Source organism: Phyllobates terribilis, unplaced genomic scaffold (assembly GCF_046119375.1).
Source record: "Phyllobates terribilis strain yellow unplaced genomic scaffold, ASM4611937v1 Scaffold_33__1_contigs__length_13283291, whole genome shotgun sequence".
NCBI classification, from domain to species: domain Eukaryota; kingdom Metazoa; phylum Chordata; class Amphibia; order Anura; family Dendrobatidae; genus Phyllobates; species Phyllobates terribilis.
Genome location: NW_027362793.1, coordinates 2,376,428 through 2,392,838, shown reverse-complemented (window position 1 = coordinate 2,392,838; position 16,411 = coordinate 2,376,428). Strand labels below are relative to the sequence as shown.

Sequence of the window (16,411 nt, the reverse complement as noted above, 5' to 3'; positions counted from 1 at the left end):
GACGTGCTTCCAGTACTACGTCTCTGTCCAGGAAGGCGCAACCTGACCTCGTCGTCACTAGCATCTTTCTCCACCTCCTCTGCTGACCTCATCTCTTGGCTGACTGTGGGTTGACAGTAAGTGGGATCTCCGACCTCATCATCATCACCCTGTGCGTTATCACACCCGTCGTCCTCAGAGCCAACCTGTTCCTGCCCTGACAAAAAACTAAAGTTGTCGCTCCAATAAGGTATTTGAGTCTTATCATCGTCTTCCTCATTGTCTCCACCAACAGGAGTTACAGTTTGGGAATGAGGGTCTACATTATGGTCAGAACCTTCTGCGTCTGGTCCTGGATCCGACTCATAAAGATTCTGGGCATCAGTGCAGATCATTTCCTCGTCTGGATTCACAGAAGCGCTGGAGTCGACCTCTGATTCCCAGGCTATAGTATGAGTAAACAGCTCTGCAGACTCAACCATCTGTTCTACCTCATACTCAGACGGGCAGCTGGAGATTTGGGAGCTGTGAGGAAGCAAGTGCGATTTGGGTGACACCTTTGAGGACTGGAGTATTTGTGATGTTGAAGTTGATGTGGAGGAGAGCCCACTTAAAGGAGCACTTGATATCCGTTGAAGCACCTGCTGTTTTTGTGCCTCATCTGGAATTTGTAGCGATTGGCGTGGCCGTAAGAAAGGGATCTTATCACATTGTCCGCTAAAAGAAGTAGACATTTTAGTTTGGCTGGAAGATGGTCTTTCTTCTGCACCTACCCCACGGACACAACCTTTTTTCCCCTTCCCAACACGCCTATTCCCCTTTCCACCAGCAGCAGGCCTTTTTCCACTCATTTTGGTGGTTAACTAATTCACAACTCTGGAGTTGTTTGCACAAAAAAACAATGGATGGTAACCGAGCAGAGCTGATTGGCCAAACTGTGGTATTAGGCCAAAACTATTGGCTGGGTTAGATGCAGAAAAAAATTATTTTTAATTTGCAACCTGATGGAGGTCAGTATAGATGGACTAATAGACCAAGTCCCACACACCGCTAGAAGCCCAAATATTTTTTCAGAGCTAGATGCAGAAAAAAATTATATTCAATTTGCAACCTGCTGGACGTCAGTATAGAAGGACTAATAGAACAAGTCCCACACACTGCTAGAAGCCCAAATATTTTTTCAGAGCTAAATGAAGAAAAAAATTATTTTTAATTTGCAACCTGATGGAGGTCAGTATAGATGGACTAATAGACCAAGTCCCACACACTGCTAGAAGCCCAAATATTTCTTCAGAGCTAAATGAAGAAAAAAATTATTTTTAATTTGCAACCTGATGGAGGTCAGTATAGATGGACTAATAGACCAAGTCCCACACACTGCTAGAAGCCCAAATATTTTTTCAGAGCTAGATGCAGAAAAAAATTATTTTTAATTTGCAACCTGATGGAGGTCAGTATAGATGGACTAATAGACCAAGTCCCACACACTGCTAGAAGCCCAAATATTTTTTCAGAGCTAGATGCAGAAAAAAATTATTTTTAATTTGCAACCTGATGGAGGTCAGTATAGATGGACTAATAGAACAAGTCCCACACGCTGCTAGAAGCCCAAATATTTTTTCAGAGATAAATGAAGAAAAAAATTATTTTTAATTTGCAACCTGATGGAGGTCAGTATAGATGGACTAATAGACCAAGTCCCACACACTGCTAGAAGCCCAAATATTTTTTCAGAGCTAGATGCAGAAAAAAAATTATTTTTAATTTGCAACCTGATGGAGGTCAGTATAGATGGACTAATAGACCAAGTCCCACACACCGCTAGAAGCCCAAATATTTTTTCAGAGCTAGATGCAGAAAAAAATTATATTCAATTTGCAACCTGCTGGAGGTCAGTATAGAAGGACTAATAGAACAAGTCCCACACACTGCTAGAAGCCCAAATATTTTTTCAGAGCTAAATGAAGAAAAAAATTATTTTTAATTTGCAACCTGATGGAGGTCAGTATAGATGGACTAATAGACCAAGTCCCACACACTGCTAGAAGCCCAAATATTTTTTCAGAGCTAGATGCAGAAAAAAATTATATTCAGTTTGCAACCTGATGGAGGTCAGTATAGATGGACTAATAGAATGATGCTATGCCCAAAAGATTTTACTTCACTAGGTGCAGTAAAAAAATTGGTATTCTATACACAGGTGGTATATCTTGCAACACAGGTAGGCTACTCCACTGACTAACACACTCTGCAATAGGCCAAAAAGGATTAGCTTTGCTAGATTCAGCCAAATGCTGTGAAAAAAACTTGCACAGCACTGGCACAGACCTGCCTGGCAAAAACTGATAGGAACTGATGTAACCTAGTCCTGAAAAGGACTCCAATTACAATTAGTCTTTACTCCCACAATCTATCTATTTAAGAGCACAGACCTGCCTGATAAAAGTCGTAGGAAATGCTGTAACCTAGTCCTTAAAAGGACTGCAATCACAACTATTCCCTACTCCCAAGCTATCTGTATATTTGTGCGAAAATTGGCTTGAAATTAACAAGGTATAGCGCACACAGCAACAGCGGTGCCGTCTAACACGCAGCTGCAGCAGTGAGAAAATGGTGGCGACGGGGAAAATGGCTTGGTCTTATAGGGCAAGGACATGTGACATACACTGCCAATCACACATGCCCTTGCTTGTGTGAAAAAAAGCACTTCGCTCCGTGTGTGCGCTGCTGATAGGCTGACAGATTGCACCTCCCCACTGCAAATGCGGGAAAGAGAAAAAAAAATGGAGATCTTCATTGTTCCTGCAGAGATCCATCCCCTGCCCCTCCCCCCGCCCCGCTGTACACTCAAACTGCGTATTAACATTAATTTTCATCATTACTGAGAAAAAATCCAGTTATGATTTTGGTGCACGAACAGTTATCGAACATAACCTCGAACAGCCGAATTTTTCTCAAATTGTTCGTGTTCGCCGACCGGCTCGAACACCGCCCAAAACAGCTCGAATTTGAGATTGGCGAACAGTTCGAGTAGAACAACGCTCATCTCTACTGATAAGTGGCACTTACAGAAGAGGGGACATCACTGATGTCATCAATGAGCAGTGTATTTGACACCCATTAATTGTGACCTTGCCAGTTATAACACTGCTCCTAGTGAAATTATTCCTGATAAGTAAATAAAACTCGGCTCTGGACTACTTAATCATTCTGCTGCTTTCTGATTTTGTCTTTGATTCTGCCTCGATGCTTTGGATCTGACGTATTTATCACTTCCGTCCACCCTCGCACTACCGGCCAGCAGCCATTCAGTAGATGCAACCGAGAGCCTTTTGCAGGAAATGCAAGATTCTTGTTTACAAGGCAAAGATTGAGCAACAAAGCATTATCTTGGAGCTTTTATGTGGTGTGTCTAATACAAGGACTTTCTGTGGAAGCCCCATGAGGAGTTGCCAGACTACACGTACAATTCTGTAAGACTCCCAATATACATTGTGGTGTTTTTTCCACCACATCAGATGTGATGGTAAAAGACTGCAAATCGTCTTTTTATACAGTCTAAAATATAAATAAATCCTCTCACTGCTCTATATTTCATGAATTGAGAAGCATTCAGCCTATGAACCACCTTCGAATTACATTCTTCCCTTACCATACATAATAGTAAGTTGACCGAAGCTGCTAATTTCTGAGGAACTGGAAAACTAGAAGAACAACATTAAAAAACCTACAATATACAACAAGCTTTACTGCCAAATATTAAAAAGGGGGGCTTATAAATTATGGAGCAGGGAGGGGTCATATATGTGAGGAAAAGGGGTAGTAGCCCTAATTATAGTCTAGCGGTTACTCTACCTTGCCGCGTAGGTTTACATACTAGAAAACGTTATGGTGCCCCTGATCAATGTTGGATTGCCCTCACTGACCCTAGTGATCCCTGCAATAGAAAAGTACCACCATAGACAAAACTAATGTAAGTGACTTAGTAGAGCCAAACAAGACACCAAGAGAATGTAAATAGAAAAATTCAATTAGACCAGATCACTTGGCTAGAGAAGTTTAAGGGTACTGCTTGTTAGGCATAAGTTGTAAGTGGGTATAAAAAGAAAGATGCACTACATTTGAGAGCAGCTGGGAGCCTGTCCCTATTCTTAAGCCTAATAGTATCTTTACCTTGACACAGAGAAAGCGATATGGTGCCTCCGCTCAAAGTCGGCTCACCCTCAAAAAGCCCTAATAGGCCATGTAATGTTTAATAGGGAACCAAGAACCAATAAAAGTGTCTAAGGCATGAAGGTAAATAATCTATTGGTGAGAAATTATCAAAAACCAAATCCACATGATATCCAGACTATGATCCTGTACAGCTCCTTTAGTAAGGAGATATTGCACAGACTAGATATCCTGACTCTGCAGTGCCTAGTGGTTCCTGCGGGTGCAGAGATCAATTAACCAAAAGATGTCCTCAATAATACTGGAGGCATTTCACATCATAACTGCAAAAAAAACTCAGCTAAAATTAAGAACCGAGCCGCGAAGCGATCCATCAAATAAAATCAATGAAATTTTATTGGAACAAAATTAAAATAAAACATTATAAAAGCAGAATGCCGTATTAGGGGACGCTAAACCCTTAAATACTTACAACCTGCTTGACTTACGGCAGGGATTACCTCAGTTATGAACAACTAGCTTTTACCCGAGGCTTCGCTCTCGTGGAATTTGGTCTGCCACATTAAGTTTCGTGACAGATCATTTTAATAGTAAAAAAAAATAATCTTAATAGTAAAAAAAAATAATCTTATTTAGTTACTCGTACATCCAAAATTTCAGATGTCTAACTTCAAAACTGACGGATTCCATACAATCTTTAAACCCCTATAATATTAAGAGGGAAACTCTTGAGGGTGGAATTATCAAAATTCCTTTCTTAGTGCTCATTTAAGCTATAAGAGAACCTATCTGCAATTTTCAAGATGCTAAGTTCAGTGGTTTCGGCTGTGCGTTGACCGCTAGGTGTGTCAGTCAATCAGGTTTACAGTTTTATATAATCTTCGCCTGTATGGTGTGTTTATAAAAAGTAGCCCTATGTCCTTCCCCAGGCTGGAAATTATCCATATCAAATTTCATCACAAACCGATTACTAAACACTGATTAATAAACAGGATGGACTGAAGTTACTTGCGTTTAATATTGTTCGTGTTAGTAAAGAATTAGTATGTAATTGGAATAATGGACATCTGCAGGTAATTTATCTATGTGTTTTTACTGCAATATACTCCTGTAAACTATGTTATTTGATTTCTTTCATTCAGCGAAAATATGTAGATTTTGCGATTTAGAAACACGTGAGCAAGCTACGTATAGCTGACCGTGGGAAAAACAGGGCGAGCCTAAATGTATCCCCGCTACCTTCAAAGTTTGCACTTGCGATTTATTGATGGTCATTGAAAACGCAACTTTAAGTGGGAACTGCAAACGTTTGAAATTAAAGGGTAAGTTATTGGGTATTATTGGGATGCGTGGTATAAGAATATTTTCACCCTTAGCTTCTCCAGTTAAAATTGTGGCCTTTACAATGTGCCTGCCTAGTTCAGTGACTCGCAATCTAGTGCAATTACATAATCTCGGGGCGTCCAAGTTGCGCATTAACAAAACGGGTATACCGACCTTTAATTCCAGCTTATGAGATGGGACCCCGGATAGCTCCAAAGAGTTAAGAAACTCCACGGGGTAGCTCGTACAGTCTTCAGATGACATAACTGTGTCGATGGAGTTGTAGGTTGTTGCATCGCTGGTTACTTGATCCAAGATAATTTTATTGATTTTCGCAACTGTTTCATTTCTTGGTGCTAGTATAGTTCTTTCACATAGCCAATTTTCATTGTGGATGTTTTGTTGCAAATTTGGAAAAACTTGAGCAATAAGTGCGTCTTCCGAATCCACAACATGACAAAATTGGTTAGTGAATAGAACCATACCTTCTTCGTCAGTTTCGATTCGACCTTCACCGATCTCGAGCAGTTTCTCAGCGTACGTGCCCGACTCTAGATCACTGAATAACTGGACACGCATGTTGGTGGTGAGGTGCAGCTTTTCAACTTTGGTCCATAAATATGAGGATTTCAGACATGCGTTAATTTCGTCTGCTGCAGTGCCTCGCTCGATGACAGGCAAAGTTTGCCTAAAGTCCCCAGCCAATAAATCAACCACACCACCCATTATTGTTTGATTACTGTGTAAGTCTTGTAGACAACGATCAAGAGCTTCGATGGCGTGTTTGTGTGACATTGTGCACTCGTCCCACACGATTAGTTTGCACTGTTGCAACAGGAGGCCACAGGCTCTGCTCTTGCTGATATTACACAATGGGGTTTCTTCGTTCACCAGATTAAGAGGTAATTTAAAGACTGAATGTGCCGTCCGTCCACCGCTTAGCAATGTTGCAGCAATTCCAGAAGAAGCCACAGCTAATCCAACGTTATGACCGCTACGAATTTTTGCTAAAAGTAAATTAAGCAAGAAAGTTTTTCCTGTACCACCCGGGGCATCAAGGAAAAAAAGTCCGCCTTCACCATTCTCAACTCGTCCTACTATTTTGTGATAAATCTCTCTTTGATCAGGTAGCAAACGTGGCTCAGTTTCGCAAACGTGAGCATCTAACTGGTTGGTATCATAGCTTAGCTCTTTTATCAACTCGTTCGACAGCTCTCCTCTACGCCGCGGTGAGGGTAGACCAAAATCGGACAATTTCTTTCCAGAAATTATTAATATTTTGTCCTCGATAAGCCCCAACGCCTCATTGAAACAGAGATCATCGTTAACGTGATCCATTCTTTCAAATCAGTGCATGATATCCTCTGATAACGCAGTTTTATACTTGTGCCAGAGTTGTAGAGGATTGGATAATCCGCAAGTGCATATCAATATGGCAAACAGCTCTCTTATTTGCGCCGGGGAGCGACATAGCACGGCCTCTTCTAAGGTGGTATCCCAGTGGTTATCATCTTCCATCAACCCCATTTTCTCACACACCTGCCGAAAAGTTGCAAGTTCTTGACCTTCAAATGTTTTTAAATCCGAGAAGTTGGTTGGACCCCTTATTACATTCAGCAGCATACGCAAGCAATAACATCCAAAATTGCTAACGTGCACCGTGTAAATGCGACCTAGAGCGTCTCCTGCCTTCACACCTGGCCAGCCATCGACAGGTGTTCCTTGTAAACGACGTTTCCATTGCTTCCGTGCCACATTCCAAGTATAGTAGCGAGGCACGTCAATGTAAAGTAATGTTTTTGCAAATGTATCACTTTGGCACAACAGGAAAAATGCAGTTAGTGTAGTTTTAGGTGGTGCATATAATCTCTCTCTAAAATTATTTTCCATAAAGTAAACCCTCTCGCCATTGGGTAAATGAATCGCGAGATGAGTGACAGTTGGGTGTCTCTCGTGCAGAGGCAGACCTAAGATCCGCCACGCTGCTTCGTTACTACTAACATATCGGCCGGCTCTAAAGGTCTGCACCTCATCTCTTGGGTCAATGTTAACATTCCCTTGCTGGCGGATGATAAAAATAGCCTGGTCGCTACCCTTATTAATATATTTACAAACATATTTTATCGCCTGTACCGTATTACAGAACTCTACATTTAAATGAGAATTAAATTTTTTTGATAAGAATGGAGAATATGGGACCACCCAGCTATTGTCCACCAATATTTCCTGTGTTCCTCTACGGGTTTTTATAATCGTCGTGCGTCCACCATTCTCTGGTGCTCTGCACCTGAACAAAAGATAACCTTGGTCATTGGTTTGAGTATCTTTTAAAAGCTTCCTCGGATATTTTTTGGTACATTTTCCTTCCTTCATGCATGGCGATGAAGAATTGTATGTACCACATGGCCCGTGAATCATATTCTTTGTCACTGTATCATAGAGCTTTTGATTGGTTTCTGGGTTTGGTATCTCAGCACATATGATTTCGTCAATTTGGTTCGGATGCAATTTTTCCTTTAACCACAGCAGTAAGTGCACATGAGCCAAACCTCGCTTTTGCCACTCGATCGAGTACATGAAGCATTGCATATCACCAAATATGTTACCTTTTGTAAGTAGAGCTGCCAACTTCTGTACTTTTATTCTAAATACTCGGGCTGTTAAGTCGTGTCTGTCCGTTGAATTTTGACCAGCCATAAGCTCTTTGGTGATTTCTGGCCAAGCGGGGTTGCAAGTCATTGTAATATATAAATCAGGCCTGCCATAATTACGTACGTATGTGAATGCATCTTGTGTGTATTCGTGTAGGTATCTCGGGCTATTTACAAATGATGAGGGGAGAATCACCATCTGACCTAAGTTATTTGGATCCAAATCCGCATCATTTCTTATTGCATCTTGCAAGTGAATATAATTTTCTGCGCGCAGTTTTTTTTGATTTAAAGAAATGAACCTTAAGCGCTCACTTTCCATCTTTACATACATGTCGACCAGAAACTTATGAAGTAGGAGCCTACACTTAAGCATCAAATTAAAATCGCTGCGACGGACCATCAAGTGAAAGGCATAAAAATCTTTGCAGGACACCTTTTTGCTTGGCATTGCTTGTTTGGTAATTGGATTTATCTGAGGAATATCAATGCTGTACCCCTCTTGTCCTTTCCAAAAAATTATTGGGTACTCGAGAGCATCATAGAATCTATGTGTATCGGGAACCCTAGTGAGCATGCCATCGCGTGCCTGCACAACGATGTCCCGAGACATAGTTTGTTTGCTACTAACTATTACAGCAGCTATTTCACTTGTAGTAGAGGCATTGAATCGTCTCTCATGTTGACCACGTGGTACATGGTCTGGGTGAGTCACTACTCTGAAATGATCGTCATTGATCATTCTGTCTCTAGCCGTTTTAAATTGATGCACCAAAATGTTGTGGTCGTGAAGTACTCATTGTAATTTTTTAACTATATTTCTATCTACGCTTTGCACGCACTCAGTACGTCTGTTGATTTGTTCTTCTTCGTCACCTATGAAATAAACTTGTAAAAATTGTGGTTGCGAAATGGACGTAGGAATTAAAGAACCGATACGGTGGTATACTTGCCCTTGTATTGTAAAGGTCGGGCAAAACCCTGCCATTGAGACAATTTGATCTGCTCCAAAAGACGTCATATGAAAGCACATGTTGTATTTTCTTATATTATTTAGAAAAAGGCGAGATTCATCAGTTTCATTAGAGAAAAGCTCTTTTAAAGGTTGAACTGGCTCGTCTATATAAGGAAGAGCTACTTTCCCACCCAAACAACACATACCTGCTGCTTCCTCTTTCCACTTAAGAGCTCCGCAATATTTGCAATCTATGGTCATTGCTTCTATTTTTATAAGCTTGTGAGTTTCATAATCAAGAGTCTCGTCATACTCACATGCAGCTTTATTAAACAATATCCATGTATTTCTTGTAAATGTTTGACGTCGCTGTGCTGCCCTTTCAGCAACAGTGCGTCTGCGAGATTCGGCCATTTCATAAGTTTCAGTGGCTCTTTGGGACGCCATGTAAGTCGCTTGCTTCTGACGTTGGGCTTGGGACTGTTCTGGAGTTTCAGCAGCCCGTTGAGACGCCAGATACTCCGCATGCTGTTCACGTCAGGCTTGGGACTGTTCTTGAGTTTCAGCAGCCCGTTGAGATGCCAAAAACTCCGCATTCCATTCACGTCGGGCTTGGGATTGTTCTGGAGTCTCTGCAGCTCTATGTGCCGCACAACGCACCGCCTGCTCAAGCCTTCGTTGCTCGGCTTGTTGAGACTAGAGATGAGCGGTGTTCGACTAGAACTGTTCGCCAATCTCAAATTCGAGCTGTTTTGGGCGGTGTTCGAGTTGTTCGACGAACCCGAACGATTTGCAAAAAATTCGGCTGTTCGAGGTTATGTTCGATAACTGTTCGTACACCAAAAGCGTGTCCTGCATGGATTGTCTGCCACTCACTGTAATGCCACAGCCATGGTGGTTGTGGCATTACAGTGATTGCCCAAATCGATGGGAACAGTGCCAACAGTGAAACATGAAAAGCCGGCAATTCAGCAGCGGCATACACCTGTACCCGACAATTTAGAACCGAAAGAATAGAGCTTCACACATAGATTAGATAGATATAAACATGTCAGCCACATATATACGAAGTACAGTGACAGTGTTGCTTACTGTACTTGTCATTTAGCGTAAAGGATTTATCAAAAAAAATAATAGTGTTTTCATGCACCGTCTCTTTAAAAAAGCCGGCCGGCAATTCAGCAGCGGTACCCGACAATTTATAACAGACAGAATAGAGCTTCACACATAGATTAGATAGATAGAAACATGTCAGTCACATATATATGAAGTACAGTGATAGTGTTGGTTACTGTACTTGTCATTTAGTATTAAAATAAAGGATTTATTATTAAAAAAATTGGCGTGGGGTTCCCCTTAATTTTAGGCTCTAGCGGAGGTTAAGCAGACGGCTGGGGCAGATGTTTGAAGCCTGGGAAGGGGGTAATACCCACGGAGCTTCCCAGGCTACTAATATCAGCCCCCAGCTGAATACATAGCCTTTACTAGCTATTAAAATGGGGGACCCCCCAAAAAAAATGACGTGGGGTCCCCCCTAATTTAATAGCTAGCAAAGGCTAGGCAGACAGCTGGGGGCTGATATTAATAGCCCAGGAAGGGAGCCATGAATATTGGCCCCCTCCCAGGCTAGAAACACCAGCCGTCAGCCGCCCCAGAAATGGCGCATTCATAGGATGCGCCAATTCTGGCACTTAGCCTCGCTCTTCCACGCTGCCCTGGTGCGGTGGCAGGGGGTAATAGGGTTGGGGTTGATGTCAGCTTATAATGCCAGCTGACATCAAGCCCAGGTTAGTAATGGAGAGGCGTCTTTAAGACACCCCCATTACTAACCCCATAGTCAAAGTTAAAAAAAACACAAACACCCAGAATAAAGTCCTTTAATTGAAATAAAGACACAATTCTTTATTGTTCTAAATTAAACCATACTTACCATCACGCCCATTCCAGCTGAAGCCAACGATCTCCTGAAATAAAAGAAAAATAATAAAGCAACCTCATCCTTACCTTTCCATGATTCCCACGACAGCTTCAGCTCTGCTACATCGAGATGACAGGCTGGACCGCAGCAGAACGCTGCCATCCAGCCTCTCATCCCGCAGACACTGAGAAGCGCAGGCTTGCTTGCGCTGCTCAGCGTCTCTCTGTGACGACATCCAGATGAGCCGAGTTCATGTCCAATGAACTCGGCTCACCTCATGCACGTCACTGACAGCGTGGGAAAATTCTCAAGCTGAAGCGCTGAGTGCAGGAGAATTTTCCCACGCTGTCAGTGACGTGCATAAGGTGAGCTCATGTCCAATGAACTCAGCTCACCTCCTGCACGTCACTGACAGCGTGGGAGAATTCTCCTGCACTCAGCGCTTCAGTGTGAGAATTCTCCCACGCTGAAGCGCTGAGTGCAGGAGAATTTTCCCATGCTGTCAGTGACGTGCATGAGGTGAGCCGAGTTCATTGGACATTAACTCGGCTCATCTGGATGTCGTCACAGAGAGACACTGTGGAGCGCAAGCAAGCCTGCGCTTCTCAGTGTCTGCGGGATGACAGACTGGATGGCAGCGTTCTGCTGCGGTCCAGCCTGTCATCTCGATGTAGCAGAGCTGAAGCTGTCATGGGAACCATGGAAAGGTAAGGATGATGTTGCTTTATTATTTTTCTTTTATTTCAGGAGATCGTTGGCTTCAGCTGGAATGGGCGTGATGGTAAGTATGGTTTAATTTAGAACAATAAAGAATTGTGTGTTTATTTCAATTAAAGGACTTTTTTCTGGGTGTTGTGTTTTTTTAAAATTCTTTACTAGAAATTCATGGTGGTCATGTCTAATATTGGCGTGACCCCATGAATTTCGGGCTTAGGGCCAGCTGATAATGCCAAGCTGGCCCTAACCCCTTTATTACCCAGTGAGCCACCGCATCAGGGCCCTGGATGAGTTGGGTACAGCGCCAGAAGATGGCGCTTCTATGAACGCGCCATTTTCCGGGGTGGCTGCGGACTGCAATTTGCAGCGGGGGTGGCCCAGAAAGCTTGGGCCTCCCTGCGCTGCGGATTCCAGCCCCCAGCTGCCTAGTTATACCTGGCTGGACACAAAAACAGGGCGAAGCCCCACGTCAATTTTCTTTAAATTATTTCATGAAATAATTAAGAAAAAAGGGCTTCCCTATATTGTTGTGTCCGGCCAGGTACAAATAGGCAGCTGGTGGTTGGGGGCAGCCCGTTCCTGCCTGCTGTACCTGGCTGGACACAAATATAGTGCGAAGCCCCACGTCAATTTTTTTAAAATTATTTCATGAATTTCCTGAAATAATTTAAAAAAATTGAAGTGGGGCTTCGCACTATATTTGTGTCCAGCCAGGTACAGCAGGCAGGAACGGGCTGCCCCCATCCACCAGCTGCCTATTTGTACCTGGCCGGACACAACAATATAGGGAAGCCCTTTTTTTCTTAATTATTTCATGAATTTCATGAAATAATTAAAAAAAATTGAAGTGGGGCTTCGCACAATATTTGTGTCCAGCCAGGTACAGCAGGCAGGAACGGGCTGCCCCCAACCACCAGCTGCCTATTTGTACCTGGCCGGACACAACAATATAGGGAAGGCCTTTTTTTCTTAATTATTTCATGAATTTCATGAAATAATTAAAAAAAAAGTACGTGGGGCTTCGCCCTATTTTTGTGTCCAGCCAGGTACAACTAGGCAGCTGGGGGCTGGAATCTGCAGCGCAGGGAGGCCCAAGCTTTCTGGGCCCCCCCCGCTACAAATTGCAGTCCGCAGCCACCCCGGAAAATGGCGCGTTCATAGAAGCGCCATCTTCTGGCGCTGTACCCAACTCATCCAGGGCCCTGGTGCGGTGGCTCACTGGGTAATAAAGGGGTTAGGGCCAGCTTGGTATTATCAGCTGGCCCCAAGCCCAAAATTCATGGGGTCACGCCAGTATTAGACATGACCGCCATGAATTTCTAGTAAAGTATTTAAAAAAAACACAACACCCAGAATAAAGTCCTTTAATTGAAATAAAGACACAATTCTTTATTGTTCTAAATTAAACCATACTTACCATCACACCCATTCCAGCTGAAGCCAACGATCTCCTGCAATAAAAGAAAAATAATAAACCAACCTCATCCTTACCTTTCCATGGTTCCCACGACAGCTTCAGCTCTGCTACATCGAGATGACTGGCTGGACCGCAGCAGAACGCTGCCATCCAGTCTGTCATCCCGCAGACACTGAGAAGCGCAGGCTTGCTTGCGCTCCTCACTGTCTCGCTGTGACGGCATCCAGATGAGCCGAGGTCATGTCCAATGAACTCGGCTCACCTCATGCACGTCACTGACAGCGTGGGAAAATTCTCACGCTGAAGTGCTGAGTGCAGGAGAATTCTCCCACGCTGTCAGTGATGTGCATGAGGTGAGCTCATGTCCAATGAACTCAGCTCACCTCCTGCACGTCACTGACAGCGTGGGAAAATTCTCCTGCAATCAGCGCTTCAGCGTGAGAATTTTCCCACGCTGTCAGTGACGTGAATGAGGTGAGCCGAGTTCATTGGACATGAACTCGGCTCATCTGGATGTCGTCACAGAGAGACGCTGAGCAGCGCAAGCAAGCCTGCGCTTCTCAGTGTCTGCGGGATGACAGGCTGGATGGCAGCGTTCTGCTGCGGTCCAGCCTGTCATCTCGATGTAGCAGAGCTGGAGCCGTCCTGGGAACCATGGAAAGGTAAGGATGAGGTTGCTTTATTATTTTTCTTTTATTGCAGGAGATCGTTGGCTTCAGCTGGAATGGGCGTGACGGTAAGTATGGTTTAATTTAGAACAATAAAGGACTGTGTCTTTATTTCAATTAAAGGACTTTATTCTGGGTGTTTGTGTTTTTTTTAACTTTGACTATGGGGTTAGTAATGGGGGTGTCTTATAGACGCCTCTCCATTACTAACCTGGGCTTGATGTCAGCTGGCATTATAAGCTGACATCAACCCCAACCCTATTACCCCCTGCCACCGCACCAGGGCAGCGTGGAAGAGCGAGGCTAAGTGCCAGAATTGGCGCATCCTATGAATGCGCCATTTCTGGGGCGGCTGACGGCTGGTGTTTCTAGCCTGGGAGGGGGCCAATATTCATGGCTCCCTTCCTGGGCTATTAATATCAGCCCCCAGCTGTCTGCCTAGCCTTTGCTAGCTATTAAATTAGGGGGGACCCCACGTCATTTTTTTGGGGGGGTCCCCCATTTTAATAGCTAGTAAAGGCTATGTATTCAGCTGGGGGCTGATATTAGTAGCCTGGGAAGCTCCGTGGGTATTACCCCCTTCCCAGGCTTCAAACATCTGCCCCAGCCGTCTGCTTAACCTCCGCTAGAGCCTAAAATTAAGGGGAACCCCACGCCAATTTTTTTAATAATAAATCCTTTATTTTAATACTAAATGACAAGTACAGTAACCAACACTATCACTGTACTTCATATATATGTGACTGACATGTTTCTATCTATCTAATCTATGTGTGATGCTCTATCTTTCTGTTCTAAATTGTCGGGTACCGCTGCTGAATTGCCGGCCGGCTTTTTTAAAGAGACGGTGCATGAAAACACTAATATTTTTTTTAATAAATCCTTTACACTAAATGACAAGTACAGTAAGCAACACTGTCACTGTACTTATTATATATGTGACTGACATGTTTCTATCTATCTAATCTATGTGTGAAGCTCTATCTTTCTGTTATAAATTGTCGGGTACAGATGCTGAATTGCCGGCCGGCTTTTTTAAAGAGACGGTGCATGAAAACACTAATATTTTTTTTAATAAATCCTTTACACTAAATGACAAGTGCAGTAACCAACACTGTCACTGTGCTTCTTATATGTGTGACTGACATGTTTCTATCTATCTAATCTATGTGTGATGCTCTATTCCTTCTTGTCTAAATTGTCGGGTACCGGTGTATGCCGCTGCTGAATTTGCCGGCCGGCTTTTTTAAAGAGAGTGTCTTCTGAGCAGTTTGTCAGCTTTTGGACACCTTTGCAGGTGTTTTCTATGTGTTTCTATGTGTTTTTGTTTGCCTGCCATTGGTTTTAACGGTGTTCGACGGTGTTCTAAGGTGTTCGACGAACAGTTCAACGAACAGTTCCTCGAACATCCCGGTGTTCGACGAACCGAACCGAACCCGAACACTACGGGGGTGGCTCAACACCAGTTGAGACGTCTCATCACGTCTAATTATTTTCATAGCTCGGGCTTTATTAGAGCTTTGCGAAATGTTAGACTTACGCTTTTGTGGCATTTTTATAAGTACTAATTACAAAATAGGTACTTAGTAAAGTTCAAACAAAATACTAAAACAATCTAATTAGTTATATTCCGATCGCTGTACAGACGATATCAGTTGTATATGACTGGTCTATGAGGAGCAGCTGTGGCGCGGTTACCCATAGCAACCATTCCCAGTGCTCTGTGGGAGCTGAGAGCAGCCTGCTGGTGCTGTGGGTGACATGCTGCGCTGCACACACACAGGGCTGTGCTGCACACAGGAGGGGAGGACGTCAATTTGTGTAGCGCTGCTGCCGGTGCTGTCAGGCTGCAGTGTGTGCATCCTCCATGGAGCCGCGCTCAGGTTACTGCCCCTCCCCGTGTGTGAGTCACTTCCCCTCCGCCCAGGTGAGGCGCTCGGAACTTTCCCGGCTGCAGCAGCTGGCGCAGGTGAGCGCATGTTTTATTATACGGTGTTATGTGGAGGGACAATGGCGGCGGGGACCCCCTGTGTAAGGACAATGATGGCCCGTTGCCCCCGGGAAACCTGCAGGAAGAAGCCTCACACTCCCCCCGGGCTGTGGGCGCGGGCAGGCCGTGGTGGGATGTGTAGTTCCCTAGTAGCCTGTTCCTGACATATGGGCTGATTTCTGGCCTATTTTTTTTTTTTAAGTCTGAGAAAATGTCATAAATTATCCTTCTCCCTTCAGCTGTTTCCAGAGTGTAATGTATCAGGGTGAGCTCATGACTGACAGCTGGCAAAGTTTCTAGGAAATGTCAGTCCCTGGGAGTTGTGTGTGAACCCCCTGTGCCACACTTGTACCTGGCCACGGTATATGATCACCCCTGTATTCTGACTGTGGACAGGCGGCAACAGTGACGTCACTATACAATGATCCACTATGGGCAAATTATTGTATTATCAATCTCTTCTGACTGCTGTAAATCAGCAATTTAAATATCACCTGTGTATGTGTGTATAGAAGAGTTTGATAAATATACTAAAAAGTTTGATAAATATACTAAAATGTGCATTGTAAAATAGTATCTAATTTAATTAAATTTATGGTTCACAATTTTGGTCATAGTGG

The 16,411-nt window shown here is 43.6% G+C and overlaps 1 pseudogene; it reads left to right on the top strand.

Annotated features, from left to right (window-relative positions):
• The first annotated feature begins 4,269 nt into the window (after positions 1–4,269).
• The window catches only part of LOC141180564 (olfactory receptor 1A1-like), a 97,121-nt pseudogene continuing 84,979 nt past the window's right edge, over positions 4,270–16,411 (top strand).